Source organism: Fonticula alba (assembly GCF_000388065.1).
Source record: "Fonticula alba strain ATCC 38817 unplaced genomic scaffold supercont2.14, whole genome shotgun sequence".
NCBI classification, from domain to species: domain Eukaryota; order Rotosphaerida; family Fonticulaceae; genus Fonticula; species Fonticula alba.
In genome coordinates, this window is record NW_009242984.1 from 305,265 (window position 1) to 305,853 (window position 589).

A 589-nucleotide genomic window follows, 5' to 3' on the forward strand; every position below is an offset into this window, starting at 1 on the left:
CGACCCAGGCCCAAGCCGTCGTTGGTCCGCCTCCGGGTGAGCGGGCGCCCTGGGCAGGGGGGGGCGAGGCCGGGGGGTGGGGGGGGGGGTGGGGGCGAGGCATGTGCATGTGCCCCGGCGACTCGCACGCAGCCTTCCGCTCTTCCTCTCCCCCCCCCCCCTCTCCCGCTCTCCTCCCCCACCGCGGAGGCCCTGGTCGACAGCGCATGGCCGTGAGCTTCCTTGCTCCGCGCCCCCCTCGCCCTCACTGCGGATGTGCTCGCTGCGAGGCCGCCTGCATGGTCAGAATACACTGTTTCTCATCGCGCCCCACCTGGCTTGGAAGCGCGCGAGCGCATGGAGGGAGGGGGGGACAAGCATGCCCGGGCCGGCCCTCGGGCGGGCGGGCGGGCGGGCGGGCGGGCGGGCGGCGATCGGCGCCTGGGGGCGGCGCATGCTCCCAACGGATTGATCGGGCAAAATCGCGCGTTTTGGCTGCCCCCGCCCCCCGGCCGAAACATCGACGCAGCGGGGAAAGAACGAGAGGGAGGGGCCGGCGCCCGAGGCGGCTGCCGACAGCAGCGCCGTTTCCCTGGCGGTCCCCCCCCCC